At 42.3% G+C, this 22,108-nt stretch overlaps 1 long non-coding RNA gene across 1 annotated transcript; it reads left to right on the top strand.

Moving 5' to 3' along the window:
* Positions 1-1,169: 1,169 nt before the first annotated feature.
* Positions 1,170-6,992, top strand: LOC145424935 (uncharacterized). The gene is made up of 2 exons (XR_013905737.1): positions 1,170-5,475; positions 5,616-6,992. It is a non-coding gene; the product is annotated as an uncharacterized LOC145424935 (long non-coding RNA).
* The last annotated feature ends 15,116 nt before the right edge of the window (positions 6,993-22,108 follow it).

The raw sequence follows: 22,108 nt of genomic DNA, 5'->3' as shown, positions 1-22,108 counted from the left end.
GTGTGAAGAAATCAAACACGAGCTGAACAAACAGTAAAGTTCCTAAAGACAAACTGTTAAAGGAGGAAACAAAGCAAACTTACAGTTTCTTCACACACCAACAACAAGCTCCACTCCACACCTGGACACTAAACACGGACACACAGGTGAGCTGCTTCCTGGAAGGAGGCGGGACTCCACCTGAAACTCAGCACAGGTGGGAGGGGCTCAGCTCTGTGTGTGCTGATGTGTTAACTTTAAAAATATGCCGTCTGACTGCTCAGACTGAGTCAGAGTAAAGTTCACATGCTGACGTGTGGAGACATGAAACCTTGTTGTAGCTGCAGGTGTGAACACACTGATCCCAGATCAGCTCTGCTGTATTTGTAACATGAACATTTCTGCTGCAAAGCTTCAAATGTTCAGCATGTTTCTCTGTTTCCAGTCTATAGATCCAGTCACACTTTCTACCTTCACCTGTGCAGTAAAGACTGAGAGCAGAGCTGAAAGCAAGCGTCCAATCAGTGAGCAGCATCAACACCTGAGCTTCATTCAGACTCTGTTATTGAAGATGTTGTTGGTACAAAGTTCATCTGCTGCTCACATGAATCCATGAAAGATTTATTTCACTGATGTTTCTTCAAAGCTCATTTCAACCTGTTGAAGTCATGAATGAAAGTGCAGACTGAGAGTGGATCACATGATGTTTGAGCTGTGTCATGTGACATGTTCAGTATTGTCACACATGTCTAGATTGTCCCTGATATCATAACTGCTCAAACACTGATGATTATATTTGAAGAATTATTCCTGATGGCAGCAAAGTTTGAATGGAGCTCTCTGTCTGTGCTGATTTGTCGCCCTCTGGAGGTCAAAGCACAAACTGCATGATGTCACTGTAACCACCACAGTGACAGGAAGTGTTTTTATGACTGAAACACTGAAATGATGCTAACGGCTGTCGTTAGGCTCACTGACAGCAGTGCTGATGTGTTCATGTCAAACACTGGCTCAGGTCAGACTCCTTCATCCTTCTCCAGCGTGAGGCCGCCCTCAGACCCACAGGAGCCCTGACCTTTGACCTCCTGACCCTAACCATTTTAGTCTTGTTGCATCTTTAAATGCAAATCCAGCCAAACTGTAGCCGAGCAAAAGAAGCTGGAAGCTGTTCTATGAATGATGTTGTTGAAGGAGCTTGGAAAGAAAAGCAAATAAGTACAAATAAGTAACTGAAGACACGTGTGGTCTGCAGATGTCGATGTACATGGATGTACATGGAGTTTAATGTGCAAAATGAACTTAGTGTGCAAAGTGACCTGATGTGCAAACTGCAGTTTGAGGTCGGTCAGCTGTTCAGGAGTCTGATAGCAGTGGGGAAGATGGAGTTGTTGAGTCTGGATGTTCTACATTTCACACTTCTGAACCTTCGTCTCGAGGTCAGAGGTGTGTCTCTCCTCTGGACTCTGTGATGGTAGCTGCTCTGCAGAGAGGGCAGCGGGGTCCTGATGATCTTCTCCACAGTTGTTATCACTCTCTGCAGGCGTTTGCGGTTTGCAGTAGTGCTGCCGTACCATGCAGTGATGCAGCTGTCAGGCTGCTCTCCACAGTGCAGCTGTAGAACCTGCTGAGGATCTTGGCCAACATACCAAATTTCCTCAGCCTCCTCAGGAAATACAGCAGCTGCTGAGCCTTCTTGACCAGCTGTGTGAGTTTGAGTCCCTCACTGACTCAAACTCCTTCAGTGACACTTGCAGCCTTGCAGATTAGTTTGCTGATCCTGATGCATCTCTGGAGCTGATGCTGTCCCCCAGCAGACAACAACAACATAGATGCTCTCACTAGTCCACTTTACCCTCTAATCACATCTCTGACATCTGCAGGTTGCTCCATAGAGACTCTTGTGCAATGCCAGGTGTTTGTGTTTGTCTGTAGGTACACATTAGATATGACCATAGACGCACACACACAAGTGAACACAGCAGCACAGATGGTTTCCACCTGCTTCCCTCTTTCTTCACACAACTGTGAGGATGATGAAGAGGTTTCAGGACGAGGTGGTCAGCAAGCACAGGATAAAGCAGGGCCATGAAACTCTCTGGTGCAGCAGATGTTTAATCAGACTCAGCTTTAGGCTTCTTTTCCCACCTGGCAGCAAAGTAACAGCTTCACTAATGTGAACAGTCACAATGTTAAACGTTTCTATATCTTCATATATTTTTATCTGTTGATGCTGCAGAATAAAGTCTGTTAACAGAGTGCAGGATGTGTAGAGCAGGTCCAGCTCTCCCTTTACTGTGTCCACTTTCATCAGCCCCTGTGAAGTGACACAGAGTGCATGTGTGTCTGTCAGCTGTTGTTTGTTGTGAAGGATGGAACAAATGAACACACACTTTTAGAGAAATCTGAAAAAGCAACACGTGCTTGGGCTCCTTCTGTGCTCGTCTTCATTAATGCTGATCTTTCTTTCCTGTTTGTTCTTTGGCACAAGCTTCAGTCTTTTCTCCCAGGGCTCCTTCACACTTAGAAACACACCTACATTCATTTATACACAAACATCATGAAACAAAGGCTTTGTAAAAGAGGACACGAGATCCTCTCTGAACAGCACATTCATATCAAACACAGGACTGAACAGGATATACTGAGTCTGTGCTGTTTTCATTGTTACTTGCTGAGTATTTTTCCAGTGTTTGAAATGTGACTCAAGTCTGATTCTTCTACTGTGTGTGAACTCTAAGCAGCTGCATTAAACAGCTGCTTTTCAAACCAGGCTCAATCCTATGACTCTGTGAATGTAAACTTTTGTCACCTGCATGAATAACAATCCTTGATCTAGTCAGGACTGCAGTGCTCCTGTGATCCCAGCTTATAGATGGAGGCTAGCATGAGAGGCTCAGCAGCTAAAGCAGCACACCTGGGTCTCCCAGCCTATTAAAAGCAGCCCTTTGCTTCACCTGCTTCACTAAACATTATTATTATTATTTAAGCAGAGTGGTGTGATTCATGTAGGCATTGCTGTGTGACAGGAGGACTTTTCTTGAAACAGCTCGTGTGACGTGAGCTGACGTAAAAACAGTGATGTTAGCTTGATTCTCTTGGCTAAAACTATTTTAAAAAGAGGGTCAATCATGCAAATCTGCCAATAGAAGCCAAAGTTACAGCCCCTCAGAGTTTAAAGAGAAAAGGCCCGTTTCCAACACTCGGTTGTGCAAAGGGAAACAGGCCCACAGTGCCTGAGTGTGTGGGTAATTCTTCAAATAATATTCAAAAGCAAACATTTTTAAGCATGTAAATAAAATTCAATCATTTCTGCTCTTCAATACCTAAGAAATGAAAACTGGCAGATGGTCCCAAAATGTGAAACGCCTGGCTATCTGTGCATTTAGTGCTGCAAGTTTTCACTGTTTACCTTCAGAAGCATAAATCTCTGCACAGATAATGTTCATATGTGGATTCCTGGTTTTCTGCAGTTAATTGTGACCCAAAGCGTATTTTTAAAGTGGTTCCAGGCAATAAAGCCTAAAAATAAATACATCTACTTCCTTTTTCTGTGTTCCAGCCTCAGTGACTCTGACACAGTGCTGTAATATTTACACCTCTGATGAAAACAGAGTTTGTAGTTGCAGAGAAATACTCGACTCATTTTGGGCATTTACGAGCAGGAACCTCAGAAAGCCCCTCGCTGCTTCACTGGTTAAGAAGCAAAGCAAACATTAGTTCACAGTGATGTTAATTAAGGCCCAAAGTTTAGGAACGAACGTCAGCACTTCACTAATGAATGTAATGCTGATTCATGTGCTTGTTTTGTAATGTGCATGTTGTGCGTTGCTATTTCCCATATTCTTTGGCACTGATAGATGAAGAGTCTCAGGCAGGACCGAGGCTGCCAGCTGCTGACAGTGAGCAGGGAGAGAGCAGCAGAAGCTGGGCAAGAGCAGGGCACCTTCAGCCCCCTTCATCAGTCAGAAATCATTTGGGTGTCTGTGTGAAATGTCTGATTTTTAAAATCTTTTTGTAGACATATTTATTAAATGTTTAACAATTATATAGAAGAAAGACAATGTAAAGAACAAAACATGACAAAACCAAAATGAGTTGAAGTTATGAACTGTTTCTGAGAGACAAATAACACCAGGATCCTTTTTGTGTAGCTGACAGCTGGTAACTGTGCAGGGGCGGGTCTAGCAAAGTGTTGCCAGGGGGGCAGGTAGGGCATTAACAGGGAGAGGGGGGCACAAAGACATACTTTTCTTTCTTGTTCTCATTTAAAATGTCTCACTTTTAATAAATAATTATCTGAATCTTACAACAAACGTTTTCATCTGATGTAAAATGTATAGAAATCCATTATTGTACATAGTCATTTTTTAGGGTCCCATCATAATTTCTTCAGAAGTAAGTACTGCATATGATGCCAGTGTTTCCCACATTTTCTAGATTCTGCACCAGTGCTGTGTGTAAAATGCATCAAAAAGTCCGTTTGATTCTTTCTCAGCTGTCTTTCTGTCTCCTTTCACTTTTTAAAGGTTGCCATGTTAGAAAACATATTTTGCCCTGCCGTGCTGTTTATTGATGTGGCAAATGAAAGGTTTATGAAAACATATCTAAATCTGTCATCAGTAATCAGCAATGATCATGTCTCACCTCTAGTCTCTGTCTTAATGTCAGGTTTCCACCGTGTGTTGTAGATGTTCAGGAGGTTAACTCGACCAACAGTCTACTTCCTGTTTAGAATACCAGGACAGGGAGGATGGTGCAGGTTTAAGTTTATTAGACTGATGCATGTATACCAACAAGACAGCGTCCATCACTGTGACAACAGCGTTTGTTTTCATTCAAAGGCTTTATGGTTTTTCCTTTAATACCTGGGGGGCCGGTCTCCAGTCAAAATGCCCGGGACCATTTTTTGTCCCAGTCCAGCCCTGGTGTCAGATCTGCATGCAGTGTCAATGAGACGATCAACAACAGATCAGACAAAACACTCAGGCGGACACTCCTCTGTAGAAGGAAACATGGAAAGTGTGAGGTAATCAGTGCACAACATCACTTTGTATTTCAGGCTGTTTTTATATAGAACTTCAGCACCAATGTAAAAGTTCTGGTTTGAGGAAGATGAAGAACATTTTCAGGAAGGATGCCGTCTGCAAGCAGAGCTGCTTGAACCTCAGCGCTGAGGTCCAGACTACTTCCTGTGAAGCCACGTGATGTAAATCTGCTGCTGTAACTTCACAGTTTACTGAAGCTAAATGCAACGTTACCATATAATCTGTTTTCAACAAAGGTTTCACTCCGTCCGGTGTTGATGGAATGATTCAGGCCGTACTCGTCAGGCTTCCCGTCGACCACACGCATTTCAGTCACAAACCCCGTGACTGACAACAAGGGAAACAGCAGAAGAAAAGATGTGAAAAATACTGGATGATGATGATGGAGGATTAACCGCGGTGGCTAAACTGTTTCCTGTCTTTGTGGGCGTACTCACAGGGAAGTTTCCAGGCACGTCAGTCTTGGTGGCTAAAGTCTCCATTTTCCAACATGTATCGCTACAGGTGCAAAGACACAACATTAATCATCAGTGTAAATATTTTAATGCTGTCCAAACGGTGTTTGCTTTGTCTGTCCTCTCGCACTCACAGAGGAAACGAGGACGCCACCTTCAACCCATCTTCAGTTGGCTCAACCATGGCCGGACTTCCTGTTGGCTTTGTGACAGCAAACCACTTGAAATGAGAGCAAACTGCAGTCAAGCACCACTTACAGCAACCTGTGGACACGCAAATGGAAAGCACTGAGAATCATACAGAAGCATAAGAGCTGTTTATTGTAACACGTGTGTGTGTGTGTGTGTGTGTGTGTGTGTGTGTGTGTGTGTGTGTGTGTGTGTGTGTGTGTGCACATTAATAACACACTGATGTATGTTAGTTTGATTTATGCTATATCTGAGAAAACAACTGCAGAATTTTACATCAAAGTTTCCAAAGCTGATGTTTTGTTGTTCACTCTGTTTTATATTCATATAGTTTGTTGTTTTTAAATCAGTGGACAAAATAAATATTATCACACAAAATCCAGGGTGAAACATAACCAAATAACCTAAATGGTGAAGTCATTATAGAAGTACATGTTGCAAAGGTCAGCCTCCTGTATAGACTGCTAAACTGTCTGGGGGGGCCCTGCCTGTCCTCGTTGGATAAGCTCCACCCCTTTTTCATAAGACGGAGACATTTGTATGAAAATAGATGGGCAGTAAAATAAAAAATAAAAAATATTATGGATGACTCTGTAAATCAAAGTCGGCCTGAGGCAGAAGCAGAAACCATGAGGAGCACAGCACCACTCCCAGAAGGGCACGAAGTGAAGCCATAGCTGCTGAAGAGTGAAGACGTGATGATGGAGGAGATCACAGATGAAGATCTGCTGCCTGCTGACTCTTTATATAGAAGAGTGAGACTATCTCCCCACCAGCAGCTGCACTTATACAAACCCCAGGTGCTGGGATGGCTTTGAACATGTGACATTTTCTGCAAACACATGGACAGTTTCATAACCACAAAGATTATTCCTGCAGCGGCAGAATCGTATCCACTGTGTGAGAGGTGAACGTCAGACAGTTCTTAGAAAATGTAGTTTCTCTTTAAGCTTTTAACGTCTCTTTTACCCCCATTTGTCTAAAACTACTTGACAGCCCTTCATGTCAGAGGTTTATTACCTGTGCAGGATGGAGCACATGGTCTCAGTCAGGCTGGACACGATCACTCCTACAGGAAGTAAATGTGATTTTATTTCACCTGTGAAATGATGAAAAACAGCAGAATAGCTCACGCTAACAAACGGGTGTTGAAATGTTTCATTTTCTGCTGTTTCACAGGTCAAAAAGGGCGTCGAAGCAAACTGAAGCTGAGCTGCTGCTGCTGTTGTAGTGCAGCATCTGCTGTGTGCTTCATCAGAGAACCTTCTGTACACAGCAGACAGAGGCTGCTGCCACTGAAGTCCATCTGCTAGAGAGCTTTAAACACTGGTTATTGAAGTGGCTTTGATGATACTGATACACAGTCTTTGCTGCTGTCACAGGACAGGGATCCACCAGGGAGTAGTTGTCAGGATAAAGAGCCTTCGCTTCTCTAAATATAAACTGGATACTTGTAGGAAACTTTGGGAAGCAGCATTTTTCCTCATATCGTCTAAACTGAAGTTAGCTCAGGTGCTTCTTCCATACTTGCTCTGCAGAAAGCCAAAGAGTTTGGAGCTCTGCAAACATTTGCAGCACAGCTGGATGTTTGTAACTTTGGTCACCTCTGTATCATCCCTCAGATTCTTTCTGCACAGCTTTGAAACCACAGCAGCAGAGATGATGAAAGCAGAAACAGCAAACAGATGCTTCAGTTGTGTTTCTCTGTGTGTGTGCGCTCACGCCCACTTGTGTGTGTGAACTTTCCACGTACCTCAGCTTGTTTCTCCAACATGAGCCATCAGGGCTGAAAAACATCACTAACACATGAATTCTTTCTCTTTTTGTTATCACCTGTGATCATGTGTCTCATGTTTCTGTCATTCACCAGTTCTTGTATAGTTACGTGTAACTAGACTTCTGTGGGACGTAAATGATTGTTTTGTATGCAGATCTGTACAAAGGATGGAAACACTTGATTACAAAGGAGATCTCAGCTGTGTTGTTGTGGATGGACTTCAACGTATTTGTTAAAAAAGAGAATAAAGCAAAGTGTTTTAGCTGTTTGGGAGTTTTTGTTTGATTCCATTCAGTTTTATTTCTATGGAGTCAAATAATAAGAAAGGCTCTAGAACAGCCCTGAGTTTGTCCAGGTGACACTCCTCTGAAGAACAAAGACAAAGAGGAAGAAGGAGACTCGTTTTCAAGTCTTGTTTCTTTCAAAATAAAAGCTGAAATGTTTTGGAAGCATGATAATACTTTCAGCCAGGATGCCGTCTCCAAGGAGACCTGCACCTCAGCGCTGAGCTCCACATCACGCCCTGTGAAAGCACAGATATAAATCTGCTGCAGTGAGAAGAACTTTACCCAACACAAGTGTAGAAGTAGACATTTGACTTTACCTACAACCTGTTAACAACAAAGCTTTCATTGCCTCTGCTGTTGATGTCATGTAGGACTAATCATACTTCACATCAGCCATGCACACGTCAGAGGATCTCCAGGCTTTCAGTGATAAAGCCAAGCAGATGATGTGAACATAGCAATAGTAAAACATGCATCATAATCAGCTGTATGTGTCGACTATGTGGCACCTCAGTCTTGTTGGCATGAAGAAAAGTTGTGTAACATGTAGCATAAGGGCTGCAAAGACATCATGTAGACAGCAGTCGTCTGTTAGTCGTAACGTATCTCCTGTTAAAGAGTTAAATGTGCGTTCTCCATCTCTGTCCTCTCACAGCTCGCCGTACACCAACTCCAGCTGTGGTAACCATGGCTGTGCCCATCAACACGCTGAAGCTGAGACGCCACCCGTCACTATGGCGACTCCAATAGGGTTACCTGTCAGCTGTGGATGCATGAAAGGAAAACAGCAGAAACACAGACATGTTTACTGGAACATTTCCTATTGACAGCTTTATGGAAAAGTGGGTTTAAACACTTTTCTGTGTTTGATTTTGTTTATTTATGGATTTATTGTGAAAGGAATTTCAAAGTTTTAATTTGACCTTTCCCCTGTTTTTCATACAGACTGGAGACGAATGGATGGTGCTTTCTTTGTTTGTCTAAAGATAATGAATAAAACTCTACACACATCTTAAACCACCCTCCTTTCTATATATTTTGTTATATAAATGGAAAGTATATAAGACACAAACTGAGCTTATATGATACTAAGGACCCTGGAGGTCAGTCCACCTTTATAATTCAGCACAGCCTGGAGTCTCTTAGTCAAGCTTGTTTGTGTTTTCTGTGAGGAAGTTTTCAGCAGCAGCTCTTTTCTTGGATGTTGGTTCCCTTTGTTTCCATCCTCTGTTAAGATGTTTCAGTAATGTTGAGGTCTGGGGAGGCCAATCCATGGCTGACGTCCTGTGATGCTGCATTAGCAGTTTGTTCATAGTGAAAAATGAAGCCACTGCCAATCAGACATTTGCACAGTGGATCAACTTCTGATGGTACTGTCCTGAATTCCACACCTATAATATGTTTGCACATACTGATGAATATGTGCAGCTGATTTTCAGTCCAGTTCCTGTGTGACAGACGCCAGTCTTTCTGCCTGTGTCCTTCCTTAACAATAGAGCCATCCTTCCACTGAGACTGTTTCTGATGAGGCTTCACTGAGCAGTAGATGGATCCCTCAGCTCATCTAATCGTCCTATTTCTAACACATGACTGTCAGAAACTGTTAATCTGCTGCAGCTCTTTAACTCCTCCACTTCTTTTTTTGTAATCTCTTAGTTTCCTCATCTTTTAAGGTGGCACTGCACACCAGATCCAAAGTCAACATGCTGTTATATAATGGAGTTGAACCTGTAATGGAGTTTGATTTAAACCAATCAGCAATTAAGTGAATGATGATGAGCAAAGATGGTGGAGGTGGTGGATGAAGACCCGGACAGCTGTGGTTGGCTCCTCGTATAGAGCAGAGTGAGGTTGTGTTTGCACATTATTATAAAACCATGTTCACCATATATTTTAGCTGCAGACAATAACATGATTTCTTTGCTGTGGTGATTTTATTCCACTTTGGTAAAATGGAAAACCATCATTTCTTGCTGTAATTCACACATTATTCCAAGAGCCTCAACACGAGCCTTGTAGTCCGACCATATATAGACAAATCAATAGTTGTGTTTGTAACAGCTCATGAACATGAATCGTTCCACATTACTTTAAAATCATTGTAAACTAAACTGGAATAAATGAGTGTTTATATATAGTTTTGTCTCAGCTGTTCATACACAGTGTTTCAGTTCTTATCAGAGTCCCACCGTCTCACTGTGGTGAACCTTTAGCTCTGTTGTAAGCGTGTTGTTACACCAGGTTTCCCTCATTTAAAAATAATCTCTCATTAGAAATGGACATGATGTCTAAGACATAGAAATGCTTATTATGGGTTCACTTGATGTCACTGAAAAGATGCACATGGGTAACGTGCAGGCCATCCTGCTCCGAGGTTTATCTCCTCACCTCGAGTCTGCGACACTCTCTCCGTGTCCTCTCAGATAAGGGCGCGCACATTTCTGCACCATCTTCTAAATTACAAAGAGCGATTCACAAAACAGAAGCTCACAAAACACTCATCACAAACCAAAAATGGCTCCACTGAGCGTCAAACTGTCACCAGAATTTACTGATAATCTAAAGACTCACAGAACTCATTTTGTCTCATTGTGTCTTAGTTTGAGACATAAGTGCATGATCATAATACTGTGTAGTTAGATGAGACAGAGCTGATGCTTGCTCTTAATTATCCTCTTCATGTTTCCCGAGCCTCAGCAGTGGAAGCTACCATGGATAGAAAGACTATGACTCATCTTAAATCTCAAATCTTTGTCTCCAAAGAGCTGCTGATGTGTCCGATATGATCCACAAGCTTAAACTAGGATTATAAGTGTGTGCAGTGATGTGTGTGAAACCTCTGAGGACTCACACGTGTGTGCTTCAGCCCACACACACATATGAAGCACTGCGACCTCACACAGAAGTGTTTTACACATCCAGCCTGAATCCTGATCATTTCTACAGTTTATTAAGTTCAGCTTCACCTGAACATCAGTGATGAAGCTGCTCTGACTCCATCACAGCTCACAGCTGTTGGAATGAGTCAAACAATGAAGAAGGTTCAGAAACAGCTGATGATTTTACAGAAACATGATGCAAACATGAAAATGGACACATGATTTTTTATTAACAGACACTGTTTATGTTTCACTGTGCATGACGTCATCAACACTGACACCAGGGGGCGCTCATCACCAGCCTGAGGAAGTGTGATAATGGGGGGAGACGCAGTGTTGTGTGTACTGCAGTCGGACAGAAGGAAAAACTTCCTCCTGAAAACATTTTCATCCTTCCCAAAAGTCTTTGAGTCAAATGTTACAAATATATAAATACAATAAAACACAGGGTCTTACATAAAATTAGTGATGCAGTTGTGCACTGAGCACCTTTCCAATGTTCCTTCCTCAGATGAGTCCAGCTGCTGAACACATTAACATCTGTATGTAAATGTAGCTGAGAACCAACCTGAGCACTGCTGGGAAAATACAAAGGCAACCATCAAAGTGCTGTATTATCTTATTTATTCTGAATGTTGACTTAGATCCACACCACGATTTATGAAACTATAGAACTAAAATAACAACAATCGTCTGCTTCTTTAAAATTTCTTTCATTACATCAAACCAGTGAAAACTGAAAAAAACAAAGAGCTGTTAGCATGTTCAGACCAACTTTGAGACAGAGACTGTAAAGTTCTGCACTTTAAATCCTGCCTGTGTTCCTGCAAATGATTCACACTGAAAGTATCTTAGTTTAGTATTGAGTGAGCCACAAAGCAGCCTGATAGCTTTAAAACAGTAAAAGTAAATGAAATTGACAGTTTCAGTGTAGCTGGATCTATTATTGGGGGGTCATGACCCCCGTAACCCCGCGTGGTCCTGAGGTCAAATCCACCATCTTTGTTTCAGAGCTTCATGTTCTCCCGTGTTTGTGTGCGTCCTCTCCGGTACTCCGGCTTACTCCCACAGTCCAAACACATGCAGTTAGTGGGGTCAGGTTAGCTGTGAGTGGTTGTGTCTCTGTGTTATTCCACCTTAATCAATGACTTCCTGTTAGCATGAAGTGCTTCTGTAGGACTGATGTCATTTTCATGGTTGGATCATTTAAATGAAGCTGGACTCAGATGCAGTAAATAAGCTGATTGATCATTAATGAATAAAGCTGGTCAAACACATCACGTGGACACATGTGATTGTGTGTTGTAGTATTGATCCCAATGCTGGTATCAGTCCTGGATCAATAACACTGGATGGATGCGTTCAGCATGGAGCCCTGAGCTGTGTTACAGACAAACATGGAAACTGACAGGTCTGTGTCATTCACAGTCTGTAACACTTCTAAACAACAGAGGCTGACCCAAGTGCCTCAGAGCCAGGCACGCTCACATCACAGCTCTCTAAATAAGCCAGTTTCAAAATAAGAGCTGAAAGCTGTGTTTGCTTGTGTTAGCTTATTATTGTGGAGACTAACATTCAGTGATCATGTGTTCAGACTCATAATGATTACTCTCAGAAATCCTGATCTTTGTATTTACTGTGTGTTGGATCAATAACTGAGATTCATGGTATCACACAGCTGTGCTGCTGCTGCTGATGTCAGCAAATCTGGAACAATACGAGGTATCTGCTAGCAGACTGAGCAGGGCGTGAGACCTGTGGACTGTTTAAAGCTGTCCCTCCACAGCTCACTCAGACCTGATCCACACCTCAGTGATATTCTCTGACTTCCTCAGTAGAGACAGAAACCATTCAGATCTGGGACCATCAGCTGACTGATGATGTCACACAGACTGTGTTTTTCAGGAACAGTGATTCTGATGTGAGCCTGCTAGCTGACAGCAGACCTGATGAAAGCACATGTTCACATCTGTGAGGACAGACTGGACTCTTTGACTGCACCTTGGTTCTCCTCAGAGGTCTGTACAGGAGCATGTCCACCCCCACTGAAGATCTCAGTCACTGTGAAACATAGAAAGCTGCTTGTGTGGCCTCTGCCTCACATGTAGATACAGCTACAGGTTTCTCTGTCAGTCAGACTGAAACAGTGTCCTGATGCTGCATCATTCAGCTCTGTGCCCCAGTCAGCATCACTGGGAGCTACCAGTGTTTCTGCCCTTTTCCTGTAACACTACACTCAGCACAGGCTCAGCTGGTATCCAGTGTTGGACTTTGGCTTCAGCTGCTGTGATAGATCCTCTAACATAGATCAGCTCTGCTACATGTTGTTAGATAAGTGCAGCTGCTGTCATGTCCTGATGTTTCTCTGGCTCAGCAGCTTCTCCATCAGAGGTTCACATGGAGCTGATCCAGTATCTCCAGTAACTGTGTTCTGTGCCTCACTGGTTCATCCTTCTGTCTGTGTGACGTCAGTCAGATGTTGAAGTTAAACTCTGTAATCTTCACTGTGTCACAGAGTTCAGTGAGTCCCGTTATTCACAGTATCAATCAGATCATCAGAGAACAGCTGATCAGCAATCAGTGGTGCCAACAGCGCCTCCTGTGGTGAGAGGATGCAATAATGCAATGTAGCATTTTTCCACTGAACACTTGCAGTCATGGAAACTGTCTGTTGGATCTGTGTGACGTTGCTTTCTTGGTTAGAGTTCCTCACAAACGTCCAGATGATTCTTCTAATGAGGCGTCGACCATGTTTGCAGCTCTTTGGAAGAAAACGTCGCCCTTTGCCATCCTTACTTTTCTTTGACTTCTTCAAATGCAGCTGAACTCCAGCTGGTATTTTCTTGGACTTTGCAGCTGTTTCTGGTCATCAGTTCATTCCTGCAAACCTCTGAAGCTGAACAACAATGATGCTGCATTGCTGGCTGATCCCAAAAGGTTGATTCTGTTCATCTGGACGTTTTCAGAAACGTTTGCTCACTGATCAGGTGACTTCTTCAGTCTCAGCTGACTGCAGCTTTACAAGCTTACAAACAGCACATTTGCACAATGACTGAAAGCAGCAGCACCTGATATATATGATACTAATATAATACATATACATATATAATCCATACTAATGATGAAGGAACTGAGCTCACAGTCCATTGTTCATTCAGTGAACTACTCAGTTTATTTTGGGCCTCAGAAATGCTCACTCTGTTTGTACATCACTGTCAGCAATAGACTCATTCTGCTGTGTGGACAGGAACACATGTGACATCACTTCCTGTTTGTTTGTGACTGAAGAGGAAGAAGTTTACAAGGAATCATTTAGAAGAGTTTCAAACATCAACTGATTGAATCCATGAATCTGAAAACGTGTTTGTGAGTGAAAGAGACAGACATGTACAGACTGAACTATCTGTTCAACAGTCAGAGTGTTTCTGTAACAGGAGACACTCTTTACACTCCACTCAGCACAGGGACACTGAGGCACCAGGAGAGCAGAACCAAAACCCAGGATAAAGAGTTTGAGTGAATGTGGTGTTGAAGGTGTGGAGGTGGATCAGAGTGTCAGAGGAGACTCTGTAGAAGGACAGAGTGCCAGCAGGACAGTCCACATACACTGCTGCTCTGTTAGAGACAGAGGAGGAGGAGGAGGAGGAGGAGATGGATGTTTGTATCTTATTGTGCCAGACATGACGAGGACCATTATAATCACAGTACAGACTCCAGGACTGATCATTGTATCCAAACAAACAGTCATAACTGCTTCCTTTCCTTCTGATGCTTCTGTAACTCACTGATATATAAACGCCTCCTCTCCACTCGACCTCCCAGTAACAGCGACCAGTCAGACCATCTCTACACAGCAGCTGTTTACAAACATCAAATCTATCTGGATGATCAGGATATGACTGAACCTCCTCCACACGTGTCACCTTCCTGTTGTTGTCAGACAGTTGGAGCTTTGTGTTCACTGTGTTTGTGTCGATTGTGAGTTGACAGGAATCTGATGGAGAGAACAAACACAATCCAGCTGCAGTTATTGATCCATCATCTGTTCATTGATTGACACTTTGATGATGACTCCTGACATGATGAAGATGGTTGAATGTGTGCTGCTTTGTTTTCATGAATCCCATTAAAAACACACTTACACTTCCTCAGACCTGGTCTCAACCATCGGACTCCAGCAGGCTCCACCCTGAAAGGAGGAGGGGGGTCAGAGCAGCACAGTCAGCATGCACACATGGACATTACATGGCTCTCACACACACACTGTTACACACTGAGCTCAAAGCTCGGCTCCACTGTTTTATTCAAAGAAATCTACATTTATTTATCAGCACATTTAAAAACAGCTTGAGCCAAAGTGCTGCACAGAGTAGAGAGAAAATAGGAAACATACACAGTAATGACTATAAAGACTGGTCAGGATTGAAAGCTACAGAGTACAAATGTGTTTCCAACCGGCTTTTAAAAATGTCCAGTGTTGGTGACGACCTGATGTGAAGGGCGACTGTTCCAGAGTTTGGCTGCAGCCATCGATAAAGCTCACCTCTGTTTTTACGTCTAGTTCTGGTCAGAAGCTGCTTATCTGCAGACCTGAGGGCTCCACTTGGATTCTTTTGTTAAAGAGAGATAAGATGGAGCCAATCCATTCACAGATTTAAAGACAACCAGATCTGGAAGTGGATTCTACCACGTACTGGTAACCAGTGGAAAAAGCTGGTGATGGGTCGTCTAGCACAGACCCACCGCTGGAACCAGACAATTGATGAGGGAGAGAACTGTGACAGCGCCGTTCCTTCACTTGACCTCAGTCGCTCTCGTCTGCTCCCTCGTAACACTGCTCTTTATTGAGCTTACATGAATATGCACAAGTTCATTATGACGTCTTACACAGGTATGAACAAAGAGTACCAGTCTGTGCATAGTGTGTGTGTGTGTGTGTGTGTGTGTGTGTGTGTGTTCCAGATGTGACCCTGTGACCCCAAAGCTGGTGCTAAGAGTCCAGCGGTCCCCCTAACAAAGGGCTCTTATACTTAACCAGACACAGAGCAGGTGTCCTCCTACACCAGGGGTCTCAAACTCGTGGCCCGCGGGCCAATTGCGGCCCGCAGGACGATAGTTTTTGGCCCCACCTTAATATGAAAATGTAATGTTAGTTTGATAATGTATGACACTTTACAGTGTTGTGGGCGGAGCTGAATTAACCCACCAATCAGGGTGGGATATGGATCTCAGGGGACACCAGCCGGGCTTGATGCAAGCAGGGAAACATTTCTCAATGAGTCAAAGTTCCAGCAGCGTTGCCCTGGAGTGTTTCTTTCTTTCCTGTGCCTGGCTGGCTTCCTCCTTTCTATTGGGCAAACACCGACATTCGCCCCAGCGCGCTGCGTTCACAACACTTCAAAAAAAGTTGTTTTTTTAAGTTGCTGCCCAGCGGGACATTATACGTATATAGATTTATACACACGTCAGTGGGATTTAAAGTTATTTTTCCACAGAGAGAGATCTCATATTAACTCTCACAGTGATGCGTAGGCGGCGGGATAAAAGAAAAGTCATGAACTCAATGCAGCCCAATTTAGTCTGTAGTCACATAGCGACACCTGTTCATCGGCAACAACAGTCCCCGGTAACCCGGACTAATTATAGGGTCGCACCGTAATTTGTGGCTCCATGTTTTTATTTGCATCACTGCGTTTGCATTGCAGCAAACATGAACATTACATATATTTCAATATAATGTAAAAGCAGTCAAAACAACTAACATCAGAAACAGCTGATGTTATTTGTTATATGTCACGGTGTCATTTCCGCTTCTTTCTCCTGTAACAACAGCCCGGCGCCGTGAGCAGTCGCCTTTTTTGCGCTCGCTATCCCTGCACTTTCTACCATCTGCAAACGCCACGGTGTTCGTGTCGTCATGAAAGACATGAACATCGAGCGTAAAAACAAAGGAGACTGCTACCGGCTTTTTATCTGCCGATCGCCGTGCTACGGTTGCAAGAAAAAGAAGCAGAAATGACGTTCTCTACGCGTTGAGACGTTCCCCGTCCGTCGGCTAAACGCTTGATTGAAACTTCAATGCGACAGTGACACCAAGTAGAATTATAAATGTCACATAGCCCCAAACATGTCTTTTTCAAAGCCTGCGGTGAAGAGAAAGGTTGGTGATGAGCACCGACAATTTCAGGAAAAGTGGGAAATGCAATATTTCTTTGTTGAGCACAGGGGCACCCCGACCTGTCTTATTTGCACAGAGAAAGTTGCGCTGCACAAGGAATACAATTTGAAACGTCATTACACAACTAGACATGCTGAGCTGGATGCAAAATACCAGGGAGACGAGAGAGCGAACCGGGTTGCCAGTCTTAAAACAGATCTACTGAGGCAGCAAGATTTCTCCAAGAAAGCAACCAAAGAGAATAATGCAGCAGTCGGAGCCACGTGGTTAGTGAGATGATTGCTAAAGCAGGGAAGCCATTCACAGAAGGTGCATTTGTCTAAAAGTGCATATTGCAGGCTGCAAATATAGTCTGTCCGGGAAAGAAAGGTCAGTTTAGCAACATCAGCCTTTCTGCCAACACCGCAGCAGATCGCATTTCTGACCTGTCAAGTGACATTTATGACCAACTGTGTGAGAAAGCCAAATGTTTCAGTGTATACTCAGTCGCTCTTGATGAGACCACAGACATCACCGACACTGCCCAGCTCCCAATGTATGTCCGTGGTGTTGATGACAGTTTTGAAGTGATGGAGGAGCTGCTCACAGTAATTCCAATGCATGGCCAGACCACCGCTCAGCAGATATTTACAAGCTGTGTGATGCCATTGAGAATGTTGGTTTGCCATGGAAGAGGTTTGTTGGAATAACAACAGATGGAGCGCCATCAATGACAGGGAGGAAACATGGACTGGTGGCACAAAACAAACTGGAAGAGGAAGGCGTGGAGGAGGCCATTGCTCTGCACTGCATCATCCATCAGCAGGTCCTTTGCAGCAAATGCCTGAAGTTTGACAATGTGATGTCTATTGTTGTGAAATGCATCAACCAAATCAGATCCAGGGGCTTAAAGCACCGAAGGTTCTGGGCTTTTTTAGAGGAAATGGAGTCAGAATATGGGGATGTGCTCGACTTCACTGAGGTACGTTGGCTCAGCAGGGGAAATGTATTAAAGAGACTTTTTGAGTTGAGAGCAGAAGTGAAGCCTTCATGGAGAAGGATGGAGTTAGTGTTCCTGTGCTAACTGATCCCAAATGGCTCATGGACTCAGCTTTTCTTGTTGATATGACACATGAGCTTAATGTACTGAACAAGACGTTACAAGGCCAGGGGCAACTTGTCAGTGCTGCCTATGACAACGTGAGAGCATTCTCCACAAAACTGGCGCTCTGGAAAGCTCAGCTCTCTCAGACAAACCTTTGCCATTTCCCAGCATGCAAGGCACTCGTGGATGCAGGCACACCATTCAGTGCTGACGAGTATGTTGATGTCATTTTGAGGCTACAGGAGGAATTTGATCCCAGATTTGCTGACTTCAAGACACACAGAGCCACCTTTCACATTTTTGCGGACCCCTTCTCCTTTGATGTGCAAGATGCCCCTTCTGTGCTTCAAATGGAGCTCATTGAGCTGCAGTGCAACTCTGAACTCAAAGCAAAGTTCAGGGAGGTGAGTGGAAAAGCAGAGAAGCTTGGACAATTTTTGAGAGACTTGAGCCCTAGTTTCCCTCGGCTTTCCCGAATGTTCAAGCGGACCATGTGCCTTTTTGGTAGCACATACTTGTGCCAAAAGCTCTTCTCCACTTTGAACTTCAATAAGTCCAAGTACAGGTCCAGACTTACAGATGATCAGCTTCAAGACATACTGAGGGTCGCAACTGCTTCCTCCCTCAGGCCAAATCTGGCTCGGCTATGCGAGAGGAAACGCTGCCAGGTCTCTAGTAGCAAGGAGTAGGCAAGAGAAGCCATGTTCAGAAGAACAGTTCATTTTCTACAGTGTTCCATTCATGTTCAGAAGAAGGTTATAGAACTGTTAATACAGACATTTCAATCTAAATACAGCAGATATAGAAGACTGAAAGATACACACAAGTTCACTGACTAAAAATATCTTATTATTATTTTATTTATGTATTACAGATTGATTTTTTTTCTTATTTATTCTTAATTTGTTTATTCATTTTTCATATTTTGTGTTAAAAAATAAAAATAAAGAGATTTGAGAAGATTGGAATTTTTTAACCATGCCTTTCTTGTGGAAAACCTAATGCAGCCCAGCCTCACCCAGACTCTGCCTGCAGCAGCCCCCAGCTAAATTGAGTTTGAGACCCCTGTCCTACACCATACATCAGTAAGAGAGGGTACGACCTCTCTCATGGCCCCAAGTGGTGTGTGCATGCCAGAGCACTCTGGAAGGCACACAGAGTCTTTACAGACTACTCAGGATCAAACCTCTATCATTATGCAATCGATTATACAACTCTAAGCATATATGAGTAAATATTTCTAAGCATAAATGACAATCAACAATATAAACCTTACAGCTGGTTTTAATAACAGAATTTATTTGTTTCTCAAACGAGAAAGAGCTATCGAGAAACACTCCTAAATCTTTAGTTCTTAACTTTTCCAGTGGGCCAAATTCAACATTATCTGCTAATGCTAAATAGGCTGCCGTTATTAACTAATGCTAATTTGACATGAATTAGCATTATGCACTAATGCTAACACTTACTTTTTTTAAAAATGTGAGTAGCTAATGCTAACACTATTTCCCTTAACTTTATAACAATGTGAACGGCTAATGCTAACACTCTTTTTCCTAGCATTATAACATCTGAGCTGCTAATGCTAAGTAGGCTGCCATTAGCACCTACGTCTAATTTAAGGCAAATACGCATTAGAACCTAATGCTCATATCGTTTTCCTTTGCTTTATAACAATGTGAGCAGCTACTGCTAAATAGCATTAGCTAATAACAGCAGTCTAATTTAATGCAAGTTAGCCTCATTTGCATTACAACGATGTGAGGAGTTAACGCTAAGTATGCTGCCATTAGTGGCTAATTCTAATTAGGGGTGAATAAATATTACCAGCTAATGCTAATATCGTATTCTCTTCCCTTTTAACAATGTGAGCAGCTAGTGCTAGGTAGGCTGATGCTAGCAGCTAATGCTAAAGCTAATTTAATGTGAATTAGCATCACATTAGTGAGGAGTTAATGCTAAGTAGACTGCCATTAGCAGGTAATGCTAATTTTAGGTGAATAGGAATTGGCAGATAATGCTAATACCATATTTTCTTGCTTTATAACAATGTGACCAGCTAATGCTATGTAGGTTGCCGTTATTAGCTAATACTAATTTGAGGTGAATTATCATTATCCCCTTATGCTAACAATGTTTTTTCTTACTTTTTAACAATACAAGTAGCTAATGTGAACACTTTTTTTTTTATTGAATTCTAATTTTTCCCTTGCGATGTGAAGAGTTAATGCTAAATAGGATGCCATTAGTGGCTAATTCTAATTTTAGATGAGAAAGCATTAGAACCTAATGCTAATACCCTATTTTCTTGCTTTATATCAATATTAGTAGGTAATGCTAAGTACGTAGCCATTATTAGCTAATGCTAATTTAGGTGAATTAGCATTATCCACTAATGCTAACACTGTTTTTGCCAACTCTTTTCCCTTGCATTATAACAATATGAGCAGCTAATGCTAAGAAGGCTGCCATTATTAGGTAATGCTAATTATTATGTGTGTTAGCATTATCCGCTGCTGCTAGCAATGTTTTATCTTACCTTTTAACAATATCAGCAGCTAATGCTAACACTACTTTAATTTCAGTTAAACCTACTTAGCATTAATTAACTTCATTTAGCATTAAGACGTTTTTGCTATAGGCTACCATTAGTGGCTAATGCTAATTTTAGGTAAATAGAAATTGGCAGCTAATGCTAATACCATATTTTCTTGCCTTATAACAATGTGACCAGCTAATGCTAAGCAGGTGCCATTATTAGCTAATACTAATTTGAGATGAATTAGCATTATCCGCTTATGCTAACAATGTTTTTTCTTACTTTTTAACAATACGCCATTAGTGGCTAATTCTAATTTTAGATGAAAAAGGATTAACAGCTAATGCTCATAATGTTTCCTTTGTAAGAATGACAGCAGCTAATGATACGAAGTCTACCGTTATTAACTAATGCTAATTTGATGAGAATTAGCATCATCCGATAATGGTAACTCTTTTCCCCTGCATTATAACAATGTCAGGAGTTAATGCTAAGTAGACTGCCATTAGGGGCTAACTCTAATTAGGGGTGAATAATTATTAGCAGCTAATACTAATACCGTTTTCTCTTTTTCCTTATAACAACTTGAGCAGCTAATGCTAATTTGATGCGAATTAGCATTATATTAGTGAGCAGTTAATGCTAAGTAGGCTGCCATTATTAACTAATACTACGTTGACGTGAATTAGCATTATGCGCTACTGCTAATACTGTTTTCTCTTACTTATTAAAAATGATAGTAGCTAATACTAATACTCTTTTCCGTTGGGTAACAACAAAGTGAGGAATTAATGCTAAGTTGGCTGCTTTTAGCAGCTAAAGGTAATTTGAGGTGAATAAGCACTAGTAGCTAATGCCAATACCCTTTTCTCTTGTGTTATAATGATGTGAAACGTTAATATTGTTCTCAAACAACAGAATGAGAATGAAATATTGATTCTAACAGGGCCCATAAACAGCATTAGCTTAGCAGCATTAGCTTATCAGAGTCTCCATCATGGTCACACAAATCCTTAGCGGAGCAAAGTGGCCTACTTAGCAATAGCTGCTGTAGAAAGCAAAGGGAAAACAGTATTAGCATTAGCTGCTAAATGTGCACTTGAGAACAAATCTATTGTGAATTCAGCCGTGAATGTAGTGTTTCCAGTAAGCTTCCATTTCCAAATGTTAGCTGCTCCTGTCTGCCTCTTTGTCACACACACAGACTGAAATGATTCACAGCCTTGTTTCATCCTTCTGTCAGTGTCACTGACTGTCACTGTGACTGTGGACATACAGCATGGGAAACACACACATGGCTGATACTTGTATCTAAAGTTACAAAATGTTGTCTCTGTCCAAATATTACCTAACTGTAAGTCTACTTTTAATGAAACTCTCAACATGACTTATCAGTTATCATTAATGTTCCTGCAAACAGACTCCTTGAAGACCCCCTACATAAATATCCATGTACTATCCAGCTAGACTAGTGTGTCTGTCCCTGAAAATATTCCTGCATGTGTGATTGTTCATGTCTCATCTGCAGGAAACAAACAGGAAGTGAGTGAAAGACACAGGAAATGATTCCAGCTCTTCCTCCTATATCAGACATTCTCTCCATACCTGAGAGTGTCCAGTCGCCAGCCTGGATCCTTCAGTCCAGCCGACAGAAGCTTCATTCCTGAGAGACCTGGATGATTGTAGCTCAGGTCCA

This window comes from Astatotilapia calliptera, chromosome 3, assembly GCF_964374335.1.
Source record: "Astatotilapia calliptera chromosome 3, fAstCal68.1, whole genome shotgun sequence".
Classification (NCBI taxonomy): Eukaryota; Metazoa; Chordata; class Actinopteri; order Cichliformes; family Cichlidae; genus Astatotilapia; species Astatotilapia calliptera.
The sequence above is the reverse complement of the archived record's forward strand: the minus strand, read 5'-3'. Positions and strand labels throughout refer to the sequence as shown.